The sequence below is a fragment of the Sapajus apella genome, unplaced genomic scaffold (genome assembly GCF_009761245.1).
Source record: "Sapajus apella isolate SASKATOON/1434 unplaced genomic scaffold, GSC_monkey_1.0 scaffold2, whole genome shotgun sequence".
Taxonomy (NCBI): domain Eukaryota; kingdom Metazoa; phylum Chordata; class Mammalia; order Primates; family Cebidae; genus Sapajus; species Sapajus apella.
In genome coordinates, this window is record NW_022436942.1 from 5,677,922 (window position 1) to 5,699,946 (window position 22,025).

Below are 22,025 nucleotides of genomic sequence, written 5' to 3' on the forward strand. Positions count from 1 at the left end.
TTCAGACCTTGTTATGGGTCTGTTCAGGGTTTCGGCTTCTTCCTGGTTTAGGCTTGGCAGGAGGCAAGTGTCCAGGAATTTATCCATTTCTTCCAGGTTTATTAGTTTGTGTGCATAGAGTTGTTTGTAATAATCTCTGATGATGGTTTGAATTTCTGTGGAATCTGTGGTGATATCCCCTTTATCGTTTTTTATTGCATCAATTTGGTTATTCTCTCTTTTCTTTTTTATTAATCTGGCTAGTGGTCTGTCTATTTTGTTGATCTTTTCAAAAAACCAGCTCCTGGATTTATTGATTTTTTGAAGGGTTTTTTGTGTCTCTATCTCCTTCAGTTCTGCTCTGATCTTAGCTATTTCTTGTCTTCTGCTAGACTTTTGAGTTTTTTTGATCTTGCTTCTCTAGCTCTTTCAGTTTTGACGATAGGGTGTCAATTTTTGATCTCTCCTTGCTTCTCATGTGGGCATTTATTGCTATATATTTTCCTCTAGAGACCACTTTAAATGTGTCCCAGAGATTCTGGTATGTTGTGTCTTCATTCTCGTTGGTTTCGAAGAACATCTTTATTTCTGCCTTCATTTCATTGTTTATCCAGTCAACATTCAAGAGCAAGTTGTTCAGTTTCCATGAAGCTGTGCGGTTCTGAGTTAGTTTTTGAATTCTGAGTTCTAACTTGATTGCACTGTGGTCTGAGAGACTGTTTGTTACGATTTCCGTTCTTTTGCATTTGCTGAGGAGTGATTTACTCCCAATTATGTGGTCAATTTTAGAGTAGGTGTGATGTGGTGCTGAGAAGAATGTATATTCTGTGGATTTGAGGTGGAGAGTTCTGTAAATGTCTATTAAGTTAGCTTGGTCCAGGTCTGAGTTCAAGTCCTTGATATCCTTGTTAATTTTCTGTCTGGTTGATCTGTCTAATGTTGACATTGGGGTGTTAAAGTCTCCCACTATTATTGTGTGGGAGTCTAAGTCTCTTTGTAAGTCATTAAGAACTTGCCTTATGTATCTGGGTGCTCCTGTATTGGGTGCGTATATATTTAGGATCGTTAGCTCTTCTTGTTGCATTGATCCTTTTACCATTATGTAATGTCCCTCTTTGTCTCTTATGATCTTTGTTGCTTTAAAGTCTAATTTATCAAAGATGAGAATTGCAACTCCTGCTTTTTTTTGCTCTCCATTTGCTTGGTAAATCTTCCTCCATCCCTTTATTTTGAGCCTTTGTGTATCCTTGCATGTGAGATGGGTTTCCTGGATACAGCACACTGATGGGTTTTGTCTTTTTATCCAATTTGCCAGTCTGTGTCTTTTGATTGGGGCATTTAGTCCATTTACATTTAGGGTTAATATTGTTATGTGTGAATTTGATACTGCCATTTTGGTGCTAGCTGGCTGTTTTGCCCTTTAGTTGAGCTGGTACTTGTTGTTCCTTTATATGTGTAGAGCCTCTTTCAGGAGCTCTTGTAGAGCTGGCCTGGTGGTGACGAAATCTCTGAGTACTTGCATGTTCCCAAAGGATTTTATTTTTCCTTCACTTATGAAGCTTAGTTTGGCTGGATAGGAGATTCTGGGTTGAAAGTTCTTTTCTTTAAGGATGTTGAATATTGGCCCCCATTCTCTTCTGGCTTGTTTCTGCTGAGAGATCTGCTGTGAGTCTGATGGGCTTCCCTTTATGGGTAACTCGACCTTTCTCTCTGGCTGCCCTTAGTATTTTCTCCTTCATTTCGACCCTGGTGAATCTGACGATTATGTGCCTTGGGGTTGCTCTTCTTGACGAATATCTTTGTGGTGTTCTCTGTATTTCCTGGACTTGAATGTTTGCCTGCCTTGCTAGGTTGGGGAAGTTTTCCTGGATAATATCCTGAAGAGTATTTTCCAGCTTGGATTCATTCTCTTCGTCGCATTCGGGTACGCCTATCAAACGTAGATTAGGTCTTTTCACATAGTCCCACATTTCTTGGAGACTTTGTTCATTCCTTTTTACCCTTTTTTCTCCAGTCTTGCCTTCCTGTTTTATTTCATTGAGTTGATCTTCGACCTCTGATATCCTTTCTTCTGCTTGGTCAATTCGGCTGTTGATACTTGTGCATGCTTCACGAAGTTCTCGTGTTGTGTTTTTCAGCTCCATCAATCCACTTATATTCCTTTCTGTTTTGTCCATTCTTGTTAGCATTTCGTCAAATCTTTTTTCAACGTTCTTAGTTTCTTTGCATTTGGTTAGAACATGTTCTTTAAGTTCACAGAAGTTTCTTACTACCCACCTTCTGAAGTCTGATTCTGTCATTTCATCACACTCGTTCTCCATCCAACCTTGTTCCCTTGCTGGTGAGGAGTTGTGATCCCTTTTAGGAGGAGAGGTGTTCTGGTTTCGGGTGTTTTCATCCTTTTTGCGCTGGTTTCTTCCCATCTTTAAGGATTTATCCACCTGTCGACTTTGTAGTTGCTGGCTTTCAGATTGGGTCTCACATCTTTCAGATTGACGTTCTGTTTGTTGACGATGAGGTTATTTCTGTTTCTTGGTTTTCCTTCTGACAGTCTGGCCCCTCTGCTGTAGGTCTGCTGAGAGTTCACTCCAGGCCCTGCTTGCCTGGGGTTCACCTGCAGCAGCTGCTGAACAGCAAGGGTTGTTACCAGTTTTCTTCTTCTGCTATCTTTGTCCCAGAAGGATACCCGCCTAGTGTCAATCTGATCTCTCTTTTATGAGGTGTCTTTTTGGATATATAGGGGTCAGGGAGCTGCTTGAGGAGACGGTCTCTTCTTTATAGGAGCTCAAATGGTGAGCTGCGAGCTCTGTTGTTGTTCATTCAGAGCTGCTGGGCAGGTACTTTTAGGTCTGCTGCAGCAGAACTCATAAACTGCTTTTTGTTCCCAGGTGCTCTGTCCCAGGGATTTAGGGCTTTATTTACGAGTTTCCGTTATGCTGCCGCCGCCTTCTTTTTTTTTTTTTTTTTCCTTCAGACCTGCCCAGCCCAGCAAGGAGGCAGCCTAGTCACTCTCAGCCTATAGCAGCTTTGCTGAGCTGCTGTGGGCTCCGCCCCACCGCCAAGTGAACTTCCCTGCAGTCCTGTTTATATGGGTGTAGTTAGAACTGCTTTGGCGATGGTGGCCCGCCTCTGTTTGGGCGGAGTCTCTGCTGTGGTGGGTTGCCTTGGCAACGGCGGGCTGCCTCAGCAATGGCGGGTTGCCTTGGCAACGGCGGGCTGCCTCGGTAATGGCAGACGCCCCTCCCCCACAGAGCTGGACGTCTGGGGTTCAGCTGCGCTTGCCGTGAAACTCTCAATCCAGAGTTTCTGGTAGCTGTTCTTTTGTGGGGGTGGGGCCAGCCGAGCCTGATCGCCTGGCTCCCTGCCTCAGAGCCTTTTTTAAGTTGGTGTTCCAGTCGCCTGTTGAAGAGGCGCCGGGATCTGTTTGTTTTCCCCTGCGGCCACTCACTGTGCTGGCTTAAACAGCGGCACTGAGGTTTGTGGCGCTTTTTTTTTTTTTTTTTTTGGCCCTGGAATCTACTGTCCTGGTTCTCTGCTCAGTCCCCTTTTTGAACCAGCGTATGGGCGACTTCCCGTGGCTCCAATCGCCAGCCAAAAGGGCCTCCGGACCGGTGTATTTTGTACGGAGAACCGCGGCTCCGGGGCGCCGACAAAGCAGCCGTGCGGGGCAAAGCAGCGGTGCTGGCCGGCACAGCCGCGCTGGCGACCGTGGAGCACCTCCGCCCGGGAATTTCCTAGTCTGTGGGCAATAAAAACGCGGCGTCCACTCACCCTCTGCACTTTCACTGGGAGCTGCAATCCTGAGCTGTTCCTAAACGGCCATCTTGGATGGTTCCCGGGTCTATTTATTTTCTTACCTTAGACAGTTTCCACTTCCACACCAAGTTGGGGGCCAGGAGTATTGCTTGAATCTGTACCAATGAGAAGATTTCACCTCATCACTGTTTTTGAGGGCCAACCTTTATGGAGGCCTTTATGGGTTAACAGTTTAATTTTGGCTTGCAGCATATTGAGCTGTGTTATCAATGAGCCAAACCTGGATTTATTTCATCTTCTGGCAACTGATCATAGAAAATCCCCCATCAGGCCATAAATGTGAGCAGAGGTAGAGGAATAAGTGTAATATAGTCAGATGATATAAGGTTTGGGCCATGTAATTTATCTGTGTCCAATCTTTTTATATACCTTTGCTCCTGTGTCCCATGCAAATGTATGACTTGTGAGTTTGACAATGCCTAGCTCATGATGAGCATATCTGATCACATGGCCATTTAATGTTTAATGATTATGTTCTTATTCTCTACTGTGGGCTAGTGCCATCCAAGAGATGCTTTTTAAATGCTTAATGGTTCTTTGTTACAGACACATGGCCTTGCTAGACGATGGGCTCAGGAATCCACTGGGCCTACTGTAGGATGGATCCGAGCCAAAATTCCATTTTTAACTTAACTGCCATAATTCCCCATTCTGATGGGCCAGTGGACCATGGTGATATTTGGAGTCCCATGGGTTTAGCATCATTTCAGATATAGGGTACTAATCCTTGAAAAGTTTAGGTATTTTCTCCCATTTTTTCCATTGCATGACTGCCCTAGTAAATGACTACAGGTCCCTTTGGTTAGGCTAGGAAGAATGCTTCCATGTAAATTTTTGGCAGTGTAATAGGATTCTTCCTCAAAGAGAACTGGCATCTACTTCATTCAGTCTGTGGATTGACTCTAGCTGGCAAGAATGTTGTAGGCTGTGACTCACTTCGCTTTTAGGAATCAAGTAAGACTTTAGTAGAAGATGCATATACACCAGTTGTAGGGTCACCCTGATCATTTAATCATTGACAAAGATTTCTGTAGGTCAAACCATTCAGATTATTACTGCAGCCTGGTTGTATATCTCAGTAATTATCCACACCTTGTCACTGGCAATTAAGTATTCCACTTGACCTCTGTTATTCCAGGATTCCATCTGTCTTATTGGAATCAGGGAACTCTTTTCAGTATTAGCATTTCCCAGTAGTATTCCTGACTTGCAGAGTTTATCAGACATCTTAGTGCTCCCTTTTCGTATGCATTTTTCAGGGTCTTGGTGAAAAAAGAATTCTCTAGATTCGCCAGAAAAATATAGAAAGGAGGAAGGTAAGTAGATCACACATAGTAAGTTTCACCCCAGGCCCTCTCCTGCTTTTGGATTTTGGCAGGGGTCAGCAAACACTTTCATTAGAGGACCAGATTTTAAAAATCAGGCATTATGGGTAATATGATCTGGGTTATAACTACCCAACTCTGTGGTTTCGGTATAGAAGTTGCCGTAGACAATACATAAAATAACAACTATAGCTGTGTTGCAATAAAACTCTATTTACTAAAACACTTTGCAGGCTGGATTTGGTCCATGAATTACATTTTGTTGACCTGTTTTCATTGTACAGTTTACCAAGGAAGTTCTGGAATTTATACTTCATTTATTGCTGGGTACTGTGGGTTCGGGTTTATGTTAATCTTTCAAGTAAGTTGATAAAATTACTATCATCCCCTTTGAATTACCAATCTCTGGTTAATGTACCTATATCAATGAATTTGACCAGATCAAATATCACATTATTGTCATTCTGTTCTGTCATCTTTAGGACACACACACACACACATGTATTCCTCAGGAATAATTGGCAAAATCTTGCAATTCTCTTGGTGTCTGTGGTATCTCCTCCTGTTTACATTTTGTACTTCTGATCTAATTAGATCTGAGTCTACAGACATTGAGAAGCAGTAGATAAGGGTCAGAGGGAGAACCAGCAGTTCTTTTCAAAGCCGCGCCTTCAAAAGAATTTATTATGGGCCTTTAGGCAAGGGGAAGTTAATAGTGGAACAGGTGCTGCTCTTGCCAGGAAGGGAGACTCAGAGGAATTTGTGAGTTCAGCTCTTTGAACTTCACTGAAAACTGTTCAAATGTCACCATCCCAATTTTTAGGGCCTCTTCATCTAGTGAAATGTTAGCTGAGTTTGGCTCTCTCCATTAAAAACCCCAAAGGGAAGAAGGATAATATACAGGGCAGAGTTAGCACATACTTTCTTCTCTGGCTTCTTATGGTACCATCTGGGCCTCACCGTGACACTCAGTACCTTCCAACTGTAGTGATTATATCAGTATAACATTCAATGGTAAACCATCATCTAATTGCATTTTAAAATTAAGACTCTGACACAATCCTATGTGTTATGTATATATATACACATATATAGTACATATATATGCATGAAATATTTGTGTGTGTGTGTGTATATATATATATATATATAAAACATGAAAGAATAAAGCATATTTTCAACATTGCATTGTCTTCCCTTCTTAGAACAGGAAAAACCTGGATTTTAAAATTTGCTAATAGAACAGATCCTTTTCCAAATTCAGTTTTTAACATTCTTGCCTTTAAAATACTAAGCTTTCTAGTAGACATTATCTGTGTCATTCTTCTGTTATTTGAGTTAAGACTTTACCTTACTTTTTTCCTCACTGATATACTATGGTATATTTCTTCAACTGTATCTTCTTCTGGTCAGATAACTTCCAATTAGTTATCTTTTTGGAAATTTTCCTAGATTTATAATTGTCCTTTGTGGTCCTTCCTCTTATTAACAATGATATTGTTTTATATGAATATGGTTGTGGTGTTGGGTTGCATAACAGGCCATAATTAAAGGCCCTGCCTATAACCATGCTCTTTGCCATGTGACTCTGAAGATCTTCCCACAGTTTTTCTGCTATGGCCAATAGAATGGGGCAGCAGTGAGGGTGTGCCAGTTGCAGGAGTAGACCTTAAGAAAGCTTGACTATTTCTACTTGTCCTGTTGTGCTGTCTGCCACTGACAGGAGAGGAGCTTCTTCTTGTTACCTGCTGCTTTGTTAACCTGAGTTCAAGCATAAACACACACGAAGCAAGAATAAGTAGAAACCCCAGCAGGTAACCATGCCCAGCTTGAGTGAGAGGCACCCAGCTGAGCCCAGCCTATATCAAAAAACTTCGTACCCATGTACAGATACATTACCTTAAAAAATGTAATAGTGCGCCCCTGAGATTTTTGTTTGTTATGTAGATTTGTTCTGGTAATAGCTAGCTCATACAACAGTTATACATAGAGATTTTGTAACAACTGGTGATCCAGCTCCTTTGCATTAGTTTTTTTTAATCATACAAAAACAATTTCACATACATTTATTAATACAAATAGAGCAGAACATTATCTGTCATACAACATGTTTTAAATTTAATTTTTTCTTGATCACTTTTTCAGAGTAAAAATATTGGCTATAGTTGTTTACAATAATTTCATTTTTGGATTTGTTAACAATAATTTTACTTTTGGATTAAATTGCATCAATAATACCCATTTAGTATTCCAATAATTCAAATAAAAAGTGCATTCTTGCTTTAAAAGTTTGTTCTTTACTTAGCCTAAAAGTTTTTAGACCATTGACATTAAAAATAATGTTGGGTCAGTATAACCATTGAGTTGTATTGACAGAGTTCTCACAGTTTTTACTGTTTAAATGTGAAGTAATAAAAATTATTTTAATTTAGGGCCCACTAATAACCATGTTCGTCATCTTTCAAATATCCGTTTCTGGGTTCTAAAGGAGTTTGCTTTATTCAATTAGTAGAAGTGATTATCTCATACAATAAAGACATCTTGGATACAATGCAATTGGTGGTGAGTAGTTTGCCTGATTTTTCAAGTAAGTTGTTTTGTCAACATTGCACTAGAATCTGGGAGTGTGAAATTGTGGTTTCTTCAGAGTATAAACAAGTCTCATAGCTTGAAAGTCAAGTAAATTAATTTTAGTTCTTCACTTAAACTACTGCTGAGAAGTACTTCATTTTCCAATTCTTCCTTCTCTAAAGAGATTAAGGGTTACATGAAAGTCAAGTTGTGCTCATTTGTCCTTTCTCTGGAGAGATTTCACCTGACTGCTTATCAGTTTCTTCTTAACACAATTGGTTTCTCTCCTTCCCTACTTCCCTCTCCCTGCCTCCCTGACTTCTGTGGTTGCTATTCTCCCTTTATTTATTTCTTCCTATCTTTATTCTTTTGATTGACCAAAACTGAAGACAATTTTAATATTCCTGATTTTTTTTAAAAAAAGAAAACAAAGCAAAGAAACAACTTTTCAAAATAAAACTATCATAACTCAATCTTACGGGATTATTATAAAATTAGGACATGAATCTTTCTTATACTCCCTCTGATTCAACTCATGGTGCCTATGTTGTGCCAAATACTCAATTGATTTGGCATTCAAGAAGTCCTTATTGGTCCATAAAGTATGTATTTTGGATTGAAGCTCTGATTTGTGGAGAAGAAGCTTCATAATAGAGGAGAGAAATGACTATACTGAATGACTTTTATGGAAGATCTCGACTATCATAAACTTCAGGTTGACTTTCATAAATACGAAAACTAATTCTCTTCAAGAATGGCTCAGATTCATTGATCATTTTTGTTGTGTCAGACACTGGACAAATAAACAAAAATTACTAATTTAATCAACAAGGAACCTAAGGAACAAGAAGTTTAGGTATCTTATTAAGTCACAAAGTCCGGAAGTAGTGGAGATGGGATTAAAACCTAGGTCTTCATGAATGTGAAGTCTACATCTTTATGTTCTCTTCCATTTAGACTTAGAAAATTCAAAATACCAAAAAGACTCCATTTGAATCAGAAGAATCTCTTGTAAAATCACCCAACCACCAGCAGAGACACATATGTAAAAGAAGTTAAAATTTTTAGCAGAGACAGAAAATATCAAAAACATTTATCAGAGGAACTTATGATTCACAAGTGACACTCAGAATATTTGAAAATATATGTATGACTTTTTCACCTCAAATCTTTTATATGCAACCTTAAAGATTTTGATAGTGCTAATAGATATTTGAAAGGAATGTATTCACATTGCCCTCCCTTCTAATGGAAATAAACATGTTGTGCATCTGTCTTAAATTCGATTAGAAAAATGAATGTAGTAAGCCAGATATTACAGGAATTGTACAAGGAAAGAGGATCTCATATCCCAACCTTGTGTCAGCTCACCTGAGATAGAAGAAAGTATGGATGAGCAATGGATTCTCCAACTCCAAAAGATCAAACACATTAATTGAGTACTTAAGACACACAGAGCATTAGCTTAGAAAAAGTGGTTGACACAGAAGGCTGATGAGACAGCAAAACATGCAGAGTATTTAGAGAGAAAGATATTAACACAGTATAAAATCTTTCAAAAGATAATACATGGTCATTTTGCAAAAGTACTACAGAAAATAAGTTCTATAATAATTGAGAAAATAGAGATAGACCTCTTTAGTAAATGTGGCAAGAAAAAGGAAGGATCAGAGAAAATAAAACAACTCAGCCTGGAGCAAGTAAGGCAGGCTAGTAGAAGAGGAAGGTAACTACTCTTGAAGGTAGTATCTGTGATATAATATATGTAGCGTGTGACAGCCAGATAGAATGAGACATATTGAGCCACGATTCTACAGTGGATGTTGTAAAATAATAATACTCTACATAGCACGTATTTAACCTTTATTATATACCAGGCACTGTTATGAAGGTTTGCTATTATAAGTGTGATTCACAGACAAACACCTTCAGCATTATCTAGAGCTTGTTAAAAATACAGAATTTCAGTCCCCACCCCAGACTTACTTAAATAGAATTTGCATTTCAACATGATTCCAAAGTGATTTGTAAAGAACATGAAAGTTTGGAAGCGCTGTATCAGAATGTTTTACTTTGTTAATTCTTAAAATAACAATATGGGAAGGTACGATTATTAGCCTCATTTTATAGATGAGAGAACTGAGGCACAAGAGGACACAAAGAACTTGGATTCATTAAATGCCTGCAGTTAGTCAGTGGCAGAGTAGGATTCAAACCCATGCACCCAGAGCACCTGCCTTTACTGACTACATTATTCAGTTCACTTGATCAGCTCACTGGGCACAGAAACTCAAGCACAACTGCCAGTTGGATACAGCCAAATATTATCCTTCAGTAGCAATTAAATTTCTTCTTTTAATTCAGGACTATGGGAAAATTTCAGGGTCTCCACTCAGAATAGAGGTAGCCAGAGTTTGAAATGAGAACTAAATTCTGGCAATTATTCAGGACATCTAAAAGGAAATAAATACATAGCTGATTGTAAATAATAAACGGTGTAGTTCTGTTTAGCTTCTCCTTCTCAGGAAGTGGTGAATGCAGCATAGAGGTGAGTGTGGCTAAAGCAAGTGTCTTCTCTCAGGGTGTAAGTTTGACAATGTCCCCCGGGCCTCCTCTTTTTCTCCATGTCAGTTTGTGGAGCCATGATTGCATTTTGTTACTGGAGTTAGAATTCCAACCATAGAGAACTCTTAGTCTCTCCTTCTGCAATGGTTCATAATTCAAATTCTGAATTCAGATTCTAGATTTTTAGTTACAGTTACATTTAAGTGACAGGCTTCCGTTTTAAGTACAGTTGATCCTTGAACACTATGAGAATTAGGGATGCCAACCCCCCATGCCATCAAAAATCCACATGTAACTTTTCACTTCCCCCAAATCTATTAATAGCCTGCTGTTGACAGGAAGACTTTCAGACAAGATAAACCATTGGTTAATACATATTTTATATGCTATATGTAGTATATACTGTATTCTTACAATAAAGGAGCTAGAGGGGAAAAATGTTATTAAGAAAATCATAAGGAAGAGAAAACACATTCGCAGTACTGTACCACATATATGGATACCTTAAGTTTACATCATCTGTTTACAAGATGAATCGTCCTTCTCAAACAGTGAGCAACTGCAGCAGCAGACCTCAATCTATGGTATATATCAAGCAATTCGGCTTTTTCTTGTAATGTCATGACTTTTCTCTGCTTCTTGGGAACACTTCTAGCATCATTAGTGGCACTTAGTATGGGTCCCACGGTGTTATTCAAGGTTTACTGTTTTGCACTGAACACAATGAAAAATACTCGAGAACCACGAGAGATCACTTTTTACCGGGACATGCAATTTACTGCAGAGACGAACTGCTCACTGGGAGATGATTGGCGTCACAGCCCGGCTTAAGCGGACACTGGCAGCACTTGAGCACGCCACCATAGCAACAAGAGGTGGCTACGAAGTCATTCCAGTAGTACAGTATGTGCACTACAGTTAATGTTATGCGGTTGTGATTTAATAATACATCTTTGCATTTGTTTACATTTCTCTCCATTGCAAATGGTACCATTACAGTGTGTGTTCATGTATGTAAGTTTTGATAAATTTTACCTTTTCATAATAGGTTTGTCTGTTTTATGGTAGTAAATGATTAGAAGCTACGTACACACACACACACACACACACACGCATATATATATGTATAATTTTGTTTTTTTGAGATGGATTCTCTGTTGCCAGGCTGTAGTGCAGTGGCACAATCTCAGCTCACTGCAACCTCTGACTTCCAGGTTCAAGTGATTCTCCTGCCTCAGCCTCCTGGGTAGCTGGAACTACAGGCCTGTGCCACCACACATGGCTAATTTTTGAAGCTACGTATATTTTATACATTCATGACATACTCAACATTTTCCTATTTTTAAAATATTTCTAGGCTATACAGTTAATCTGTGAGTTTTTTCAAATTGTCTCAAATCTCCAAAATTTTTTTGACTATGTTGAATAAATATATTCAATAAATATAATGAATATATATTGAATATTTCAATATATTTATTGAAAAAAAATCTGTGTATTAGTGGATCCATGCAGTTCAAACCTGTGTTGTTCAAGGGTCAACTGTATATTCTTCAAATTCCTGTTGCCTCTTTCTTTTTTTTTTAGTGTTGGGGAGGACCCCTCATGCCGTCTGTGTGATGTCACAGCTTTCTTTACTATCTCTTTAAAAACTTTCACTGATTTGCTTGGTCTGTTCCTGATGTTATTGATCCTAACTCTGGATCTTTGGGTGAGGAAAAAATTCCATGTTGAAATGTAACTGGAAAGGTTCCCCCAGAGGGTAGAGAATCTTGGAGTAAATGATAATTTCTGGGCATCTCAATTTATTGTCCATCTTGCCTTCTTGCAACCCCCCCTGGAGCTTTAAAATTAACCATTCTGCCAGCTGTCATGCAGGCTGCATATGTTCAAAACGACTTTAGCAAACAGCAAGACAAGTTATCTTTTGAGTAATGTATGTAGATACTACTAAGGTTGTCAAACTATCGAGGACTATTTTACTATCTGTCCTGAAAATAATCTTGTGAAACAAGGTTTAAGAGGAATAAAAATCTACCATCTTAATGCTCAAATGAAAATTAGGATGGTCCTCATGTATATCCCATGTAAATGTTTAAATAAATAACATAGAAAAACAGCTAAAATTTTTGTAAACACACTCTTTTCAACACGGTGAAATAAGTCATTGACAAATTAACAGAATTACCTTCACTTTTCTGTGGATATGGACATCATTGCGTTGTTTTTTACAGAAAGAGAATATTGAGTGCTGTAGAGTGAAGCTAGAAATTTCAAGAGCTATATTTTTGAGACTGAGAAATATCACATTTGTAAAATGTGAGAAGAAAAGATAAGAGGCAAGCTCTACTTATACTGTTGTGCAGTGAAAGTGCATGGCAGTTGGAGGAGACAGGCCGAGATTCTAATCATGACAATGTTACTATGACTTGATCCTTTTTGTGTGCTCTGAGATAAATTCCCTGCTGTGCTCTGTACTTCCAGAAGCTGTTATCTGTAAACCATAATTCAGCTAAGATCCAGCTCTGTGGTGGGAGATTGGTGGTGGGGTGGGGGGAAGGCAGGAAGCAGGATGACAGCGCACCTCTTCCCCTTTCTGCTGGATCACCAATGGGCTTAAATCTCTTCCAGGATCCCAGGACTCTCTGGACATACCTTTCCAGTGAGGTCCCTGGTGGACAGCGTCCGGGATCTATGAATACCACTGCCTTCTTTTGGATGGTAGCAACTTCCTTCTGTTGCTAACCTTGGGGTTGTCTTACTGTACCCTCTTTGACTTCTTAGTATTTCTAACATCCTTTTAATCAGTGCCTTGTGTCAAACGCCCTCTACTGAATTCCTGGTGGTCAGTCGTGTTTTCCCACTTAGATCTGATGTATACTAAATCTCTTTGAATCCCAGTTTCCTCATCTACAGAATTAAACAATGCCTTTCTTTAACGTTTGTCATAGCAACTGTGGAAAACAGATATATCATTTGCCAGGCACCAGGCAAATGAAGGTTTTATACTGAAAATGTTATTAAAACCATTCTCATGTGTTTACTTTCTTCAAATGCTGCTTCTGTGTCATAATGGCAAGGTTGAGTAGTTGCTAAAGAGGTCATATAGCTTGCATTGCCTAAAATACTTGGTATTTGTCCGTTTTCAGAAAAAGGATGCTGACTCCTGGCATAGTTTTTGTCTCATAATAAGTCTTCCCTAATTGGTAGCTTCCATTTTTCTCTTGCATTGCGTATTTCTAGTTATAAGGCTTCATTATGATGCTGCATACGGAATTATCCTAGAGGTGGCATTAAAGAGCTCCTGTCTGTTAGAATTGGGAGGGGATGTTACAGATGATCTATTTTTTCCCCTGTTTTCAATTGATTCCTGTGGTTTATTTCCAAACTCAGAGTCTTTGACAGGAAATCAAACTCAATAAACCGAAGAGTAGCTTAACATGGCTGATCGACGAAAGAGGTAAAGAAAGCTTACACTATTGAAATAAATATCTCAGCTGTGTATGAAGTGATGAAGCGTCACCAAAAAAAGTACATTTTAAGTTCTCACTCGTGTGTGTGATGTAGTACTCATGGGCTATAGAACCTGTAGCCAATACAGCTATTAAAAACTCAGTGGAAGAAGAAGTGCTTAACCTACTCTCACTGATAAAGCCAAAGGGAGCTTTAGTTTTCAGAGAATTGGCAGGTTAATTAGGAAGTCTGTTAACAATTATGTTAAAAGCACCAACTCATATATAATTCAACTTGATGTTACTTGACATAAAGATGTAACTGATATTTGTGTGAGAAGTTTAAAATTAGGTATGTGGAAAATTTGCTCTATACCTTGTTACAAGATCAATGGGTTCATATGCTCACTGTGCAGTAATAAACCAGTACAGCAAGACATTGGGATTTACAGAGGAGAAATAGTTTAAGGATTACAGGGTGGTCAAATGAGGAGATGGGAGGGACCCTTAAAATCCATCTCTCCTAGGAGATCTGGGGTAGGATTTCTAAGGGGATCATGGAGGGCAAGGGGCTGGAAAACTGGGGTAATTGCTTGGTTGGGGTAAGGATGATGAGATCATCAGGATGTAGAAACTGCATTCTTTGGTGAGTCAGCTCTTCTCTGGGTCCTTCAGATCAGCTGATGTTAGTGATATGCAGGACCTGAAAGAAAATCTCAAAGGGAAAACGTTTCACAGTGCTTAAGCTGTTATCTATAGAGCGGTTAGGGGAACTCTAATCTTGTAACAGAGTCTACATGATTCTGAGGTGCTAGGCAGCAAACCATTCTGAGGAAGCAGGTCAGAGGGCCGGCTGACCTCATGATGAATGCTGAATGTGCTGCAGGCTGGGCGTATTCTCATTTCCCCCCTCTCTTCTCCCTGATTAATCTTACAAAATTCATAGGGATGCATTTAGCCTCTGCTGGTGACTTTTCCCCAAAAGTTGAGTGTGACCTCTCATAATTGGAAGGTGTATATATAAATTCAAGCCTAAGAAATTTCGTAAGGATGTACCTGATAAAGCATGAGAAGATTGCCTTAACTCCCCAAAGTTTATTTTTTAAATTATAAAATTAGAATTATGTGATGTTGCATGGCATTGATGAGGGATAAAGAAGTGAAAAAAAGTAAAATGTTTAGCTAAGAACCAAGAACACAGCCAAGTAAAATGCTGTGCTGTAGTTGCATTACCCGTTTCTTCAGAACATAAATTACAGCTAGTTGATTCTCATTTAAAATATATTTATCTTGATCTAATTGATTAATATCAAATATTGTGTTCTAAATAGAGAATCATGCTTCCTATTTCTTTGAATACTGATTGATGGAAATCCAAGTGTAAAGGCATAGGACAATGGGTTGGCATTATGACAAAATGCAATCTAATCACAGCTTTTGCATACTTATGTGTCATCACATGTTTTGAATGAAGAAATAGTAACATTATAAAAGATGTGACCTCAGTAGACTGTATTTATAAGTTTTGTTTCATTTTTAGAAGAACTAAAGTGAAGAGTAAATATTTTAAATTCATGTCATCATAACCCTGATTAGAGAAAAAAAGTTGTTTAGTATATAAAGGAAATTATTAAGTAGCCTTAACTCATTTCTATTATGATTATGTTTATAATTACATATTATAAATGTAGATATTATATATTATAATAAATGTTTTCTACAAAGAAACTTGGTGGCCACAGACAAGGCTCAGGCATTAACACACACACACACACACACACACACACTCACACACACAGATACACAGACCCATGAATCTAAAATTGCTGAAATATTTTCTTAAGACTAAAGACAAGACTATCACTTTAAAATGATGGCGACAAAATGATATGGTTTTATTATCAGCCCAGTGAATGATTTCAGATTATTCAAAATATTGCATACTGAATTCAGTGGTTTTAAGGGTACTATCATATGTGAAAAAGTCCTTGCTATACAGACAAGTTAAAAAATCAATATCATGAATATCTAAAACGCAGAAAAAGATGCATTAATGATTTAGTCCATTTGCCAGAAAATGCTGATGAAAATTGACAACCCCACAGACTTGTTACAAATACCTGCACATTGTGCTACTTATAGCATATCTTGATCAAAGGACAGCCACTTTAGGTGAAAATGAGTGACTGGCCAGATGAAGAACAACTAAGAAAATATTTTTCATTTTAGCGACTGAACAGCGGTGTCATGACTAAGACAATGAGATCAAGCCTACATTAATTTGGCATCATACTTTAGGCTAGTGGAAACTTGCTTAAAGACCAAATATTCTGAGTATTGTGAATCTAGATTTAATTTCAGGAAATTAATTGAAAGCTGCCTGAATTTTTAAAATCTGATCACCTGCTACCAGAACTTTTCAGCTGGAATATCACATTTCAGAGTTTCTTAGTTCTCATTACAACAAGTATCAAATGAATGCAGTGAAGAGAAAGGCAGCAGAGAGTATATTCAAAAGTCTCAGTGGTGCAAATTAAAAAATCAAGCATTGATGCAGTGTCTCACGCCTGGGATCACAGCACTTGGGGAGGCTGAGGTGGGTGGATTACTTGAGCTCAGGAGTTTAAGACCAGCCCGGGCAACATGGTGAAACCCCATCTCTACCAAAAATACAAAAAAACTAGCTGAGTATGGTGGTGGGCACCTGTAATCCCAGCTACTTGGGAGGCTGAGGCAGGAGAATTGCTGGAACCTGGGAGATGGAGGCTTCAGTGAGCTGAGACTGTGCCACTGCACTCCAGCCTGGGCAAGAGAGTGAGACTCCATTTCAAAAAAAAAAAAAAAAAATCAAGATTGAATGTTACTTAGCATAAATATTTAACATTGTGTACTCAAAAGCTATGCAAACTTTGTATTAATGCTTCTGAGTTCATCTGATCAAACTTCTGCCTTCCAATCTCTTAATATCTTATTTTTCTCTTGCAAACAGTAGTAAAAGACGCTTTACTACCTTAGTTATCTTAAAAGTAAGAGTCATTGAAAAGTAATGTCTTGGAATTTTCATCTAATAAGCTTGAAAAATCGGCACAACAAAAAGTCAATTTCATATTTCTGCTTCATGAGAAACAGGAATTCCACTTCCCAGAGAAAGGTATAGAAATGCTGTTCATCATAATTATGACTCTGTAACTAAAATGTGAGGCATAAACACATTTAGTGCAAAATGTAAATATTGCAACTAAGTGGGTTGTGTACCTGGGTCTCATCTGGATTTCCTTAAAACCAGCTATAGTATACAGGTAAACACAGGTGTAGGTCTTCTCAAACTTGCAGTATGCTATTCTAAAATTATGTGCTAAATCATCTCGTAATGGCCACTTTAATTAACAGCTGCACAAGCTTCAAAAATTAACTAAAATGTAATTTTTGGCAGTAAATAAGGAAGTTTGTATATACACACACATGCACACATATATGTAAAATAAAAATATATACCTGGAAATTAAACTTTAAAAAAATATGGTAATAGAGATATAGAAACAGATAAATGAAATGGAGAGGTAGCAGGGTATTTTTGGGAGGAAAATACATACTAGATAACAGTAAAAAGAAGTGGTAACATACAGAAATGCAAAGTGCCCTCTTTGTTTACTTGTTCAGAATGGATGCCTGTCTAAAATTATGATGCCTATTAGCTAAGAGGAGAGTGAGCAATTTATGCTCTCAGGAACCTTCTTCTTGTACAGCCCACTAAGTTCAAGGTTCTTAGCACACATGTACTCTCCACAGTTGGCGTTTCCTGGGGCCGACTGCATATAAAAATGTGTAAGGATTTGAAAAGCCACCATGAGGTAGGAATGGAGTTTCTCAACTGAGGCTTCTAGCTGACCTCCTGAGACACAATTTATCATAAGGACATGATTTAGAAAAATCAAAGGTAGGCCAACACTTTAACACTGACCACTGCAGATAAGGGCAATGCAAATTTGGGGACGACTGATGTTGAAATTTCCTAAGAAACAATGAGAAATTAAAACAGAATTTAGTATAACTTTTTGCATGGTAGATGCCATTTAAAGAAATAACTTCTTCTTATGTAAACAGTGAGAGGGGCTCAGAAGAAAGAGCCTGAACAGAAATGCAGACAATAGTTCCAAAAATAACCTTGGAGTGAGTCAGCATTCCTCCCCATCTCTACAGCTTCCCAGGTCAGCCTTCTATACAGTGTGTGCACCGCTTTCATGGTTAGTAACAAAAGTTGACAATTTTGATGGGCTGGGGCTCCTACTTGGCAGGGTGCAAGGTGTTAGAGAGATCACTACGCTGAGAATACTGCATGTTAAAAACGAGCTTCCCAAGATATTTCAGCCTATGAGGGTTTTTTTTTTTTTTTTTGGTTTGGTTTTTGTTTTTGAGGTGAAGTCTTGCACTGTCACCCAGGCTGGAATGCAGTGGTGTGACCTCAGCTCACTGTACTTTCTGCCTCCCATGTTCAAGCAATTCTCCTGCTTCAGCCTCCCCAGGAACTGAAGTTACAGCAACCTGCCATTGTGCCAGAATAAGTTTTTGTATATTTAGTATAGATGGGGTTTCACTATGTTGGCCAGGCTGGTCTTAAACTCCTGACCTCATGATCCGCCTACCTCAGCCTCCCAAAGTGCTGGGATTACAGGTGTGAGCCACTGTGCCTGGCTGCCTGTGAGTTTTATAGTAAATGTAAAACATAAACTTCTGTTGTGAGTGAAAGCTAATGAACAAGTTCTTCATCCAAAATTCTCCAAATTCTCATTCATTCAGTTATATCTGACAGAACTTCAAGGTGTCTCAGATGTACTCAGAAATAATCCTTGAACGTTCCCAGAATCTGGACCCGATTCTAATATATGCTACTTACAGTGCTACTTGAGAATGATACCCAGTCATTTCCTACTTCTCCCTGGGACAAAGGAATGAGCTTCTAATACAATCAGCATTTGTGGTATCAAATAACCCAGCATTTCCTATAGCATCATTGAACTGAAGGCTGTCTTTCACTCAGAAGTGGGAAGAACTTTGTCCTGCACACGCTAAAGAAGTACTACTAATGACGCCAAGATAAATGTCTGGCTAGGTGTAGTGGCTCACATCTGAAATCCCAGCACTTTGGGAGGCCGAGGCAGGTGAATCACGAGGTCAGGAGTTGGAGACCAGCCTGGCCAACATAGTGAAACCCTGTCTCTATGAAATATACAAAAAAGTAGTTGGGTGTGGTGGCCAGTGCCTGTAATCCTAGCTACTCAGGAGTCTGAGGCAAGAGGAAGGAGAATCACTTGACTCCGGGAGGTGGAGTTTGCAGTGAGCGAAGATTGCTCCATTGAACTCCAGCCTGGGCAAGAGTGTAAGACTCCATCTCACAAAAAAAAAAAAAAAAAAGAAAGAAAAAAAAAAAGTCCTTTATGAAACTAACTCCTTTGACTTCAGCCTGTTTCTCATGGGGCCTAGCTACAGTGCTAGGGAAGGACCAGAGATTTGACATCTTACAGCCTCTTCCACGTTTTGCTCATGATCCCATCACTTCATCAAACATGCCCAGCTATGATAGAATTCTCTTAGCTCACTGGGACCCTGGCTGCCAGTATTTGAAGTAAACTGATGGTTTGTGGCAAGTCCTTCTGGATTTTCACACATACTGCAGTCAGGTACCTCCCAATGCCTTCATGACTTTTTCCAGCATCCTTTTTTATTTTGAGGAATCTTGCTAAAATGAGTTGTTCTTATGGTTTAACGTCCTCCTCTCCCAACCCCATTCCGAAGCTAAGTGTAATGCTCCTACATTCACACCTCTTGTCACTTTTCTTAACAGGAAAGGTGGTCTGCCATATTGAAACAACATGGTAGCGGTTTTTTCTATTCAATAAAATTGGTAATATCTCATAAAATACTTTCAAGTAAGACATAAAGATTTGTATTCTAGTCATTCCTCCATCAGTGAGAGGTCCTGTGACCTTTGGAAAGTTCCTTAATTATTCCCTGATATGATTCTACAAAATGGAAATTGTGATAGGCATTATTAAATGATGTTATAGGAAATTGTGAGAGTGATACTCCAGGAAATCTTTGTAAATATATATGTTTAAAAGATGTGTGTGTGTGTGTGTGTATATACACACACATTAAATCTGTTATATTTTGTATAATTTTTACATTTAATAATTTAAATGATTACCTTTCAAATTGCAGTCTTCCCACTCACAAAGATTTCATCTCTAACAGAATACCTTATCTTATTTGAAAATAAGGATTTTATTTTGCGTAAGTATGTCAAAGTTTGATTATGAACATATAAGTCTTGCATGCCCCATAGACTATAATCAAAAACAAAACACTTGCAGTAGGTTGGTATTGAAACCTGCTGTTCTCTTTCCCTGTTTTTCCTATTTAGTTCAAATGTTCAACTGTTTAGCAGGCTGAGATAACTTAATCAATGAAGCTCTTATTTTTGGCATTCTCAGATTCCAAATTAAAATTACATTATATTTTTTTGGGAAAACCCCCCACCAGTACCATCTGTGAATTGAATGGTGTCATTACATCAAAGTACTGCAATTAGAACAATAGGGTAAAATTAATGCCAATGTTAAGTACAGATGTGCCAAATATGATGGGTAGTTGATACACAATTCAAATTGACAACCACGTGCAATGTGGAAAGTATCCAGGCATAACCCCAGATCCAGTTGGCCAATGGATGTCATGATTGCCTCACAGAGAACATATTTAAAAGAGATTTATTTGGCAGTAAGAAAAAGTGAGTTTCAAAAGACCGTAGTCTATCCTTGGTTACTCATGCAAAGCTTTCATTATCTCAGGATAAAAATGGGCTCAAAGAAGATAATCCAAAGAGTATACAACATTCCATAACCATGAAACAAAATTCCCATTTTTTTCTGTTTAGGAATATAATATTTGATATTGGCATTACATGGTAGATCATATGGCATTATTAGTTGAATAGCGCTGCTTTTCCACTTTTGTAGCTGAGACAAGCTATTAGCTTTATCATGCAATTGGGGTTTCTTAGTATATGTTTGTAGGATAATACGTTTTATTATTTAGGTTCACCATCTGTAAAACCAGATTTTTTAAATGAATGAACATGGACTAAAATTCCTTTCAGTTTGGGATCTTCTGATGTTTGGGATGAATTTTAATGCTGAAAGACTGGTTTTATGCAGACAATCATAAGCTGTTTAATTGCCATCATTTCATGTTGGTGTATTTGACAAAATGTGGTATTAAAAGGAGAGAGATGAGTGGTTCAAGGTGTAAAAGTATCGATGAGTCATCGACAGCTGTCTCTACTAACTAGCACTTCAACTACAAATTTTTATGTTAACATAATTTTGCTGCTCAACCTAGAAATTTTTAGCAACAAATTTAAAACAAACATTTTTTTTGGGTGAATAGGCATAATTAACCTCTAAGCCTCATAGCAGCAGCTTTTATTTAAGCAAATAAGTTTCAAAAATGAGACAATATTTATAAAGCTAGAATAGCAGTTGCTAGGTCAACAATTATGTGGAGATATGAACTGATGTGTTTCTGTTCATGAAGGCTATCTTGAACTGAGGTCACGGTGATAATTTTCTAAAGAACAAAATTGCAGTCCAAGAATAATGGCACATCCATGTTCTTTGCTGAAATGCTACATTTCCACATTCTTTTCCTTCATTATTGCTCAATTTTCTGAATCTTAAGATTTAAGGTGGAGAAGGGAACATTCCAAGAGGCATAAATTCTTATATCTTTTCACCACTTGTCATTATGAACCCAGAAATTTACCAAAAGTCACTCTTTGAGTGGTAATAGGGTTTATCATAACATTTTCCCCAAATACTCTTATCTAAATGACAAAAATATGAGGTTAATTTATAGTAACTTAGAACAGTATGTACTTACTGAGAATGTAATATATACAAGGGACTGCAGATGAAATATTGGCTAAAACAACCCCTGGTGCGATTATCATCTCATAAGAGGTCCAAATAATGGAAGTGAAAGCAAAAATGAAATAAATGATATGAGAAGTGGAGGAGTTTTTAATAAGGGAGAGGTCACTTAGGTTGTAGGGATGCAGAACCTGTGCATAAGAGAGCAGGAGTTTTGGGCTGAGTTGATGGAGACTCCAGGTGGAGTGAACAGCATGAGCAAATGCAGGAAAAAATCGAGGGAGTAAGAATCATTTGTTTACAAGGTGAGAAATAAGAGTGACTTGGACTAGGATGGCAGAGGTGGTGGTAAGATGGGGTATGGCTCCGGAAATAGTTTGATTGGAAAG